General features: G+C 44.4%; 1 protein-coding gene across 1 annotated transcript in view; it reads left to right on the plus strand.

Moving 5' to 3' along the window:
- Positions 1 to 453, plus strand: part of CCNI (cyclin I) — a 38,928-nt gene that overhangs the window by 7,910 nt on the left and 30,565 nt on the right. The gene's annotated exons all lie outside the window — the stretch shown is intronic.

The raw sequence follows: 453 nt of genomic DNA on the forward strand, positions 1-453 counted from the left end.
TCCAATATCTTGGCCACCTCATGCGAAGGGTTGACTCATTGGAAAAGACCCTGATGCTGGGAGGGATTGGGGGCAGGAGGAGAAGGGGATGACAGAGGATGAGATGGCTGGATGGCATCACCGACTCGATGGACATGAGTTTGGGTGAACTCAGGGAGTTGGTGATGGACAGGGAGGCCTGGCGTGCTGTGATTCATGGGGTTGCAAAGAGTCGGACACGACTGAGTGACTGAACTGAAGATATGCCTTTTCTCTTAGAAATTTCATATAATTAGAGTTTTTATTTTTTTAACAAATAGCTGTGAATATGTCTACTCTCCAAAATTTACTGGTATAACATGAGAGTGAAAAACTTGGCTTAAAACTCAACATTCAGAAAATGAAGATCATGGCATCCAGTCCCATCACTTCATGGCAAATAGATGGGGAAACAGTGGAAACAGTGTCAGACTT

Source organism: Bison bison, unplaced genomic scaffold (assembly GCF_000754665.1).
Source record: "Bison bison bison isolate TAMUID 2011002044 unplaced genomic scaffold, Bison_UMD1.0 scf7180017864092, whole genome shotgun sequence".
Taxonomy (NCBI): domain Eukaryota; kingdom Metazoa; phylum Chordata; class Mammalia; order Artiodactyla; family Bovidae; genus Bison; species Bison bison.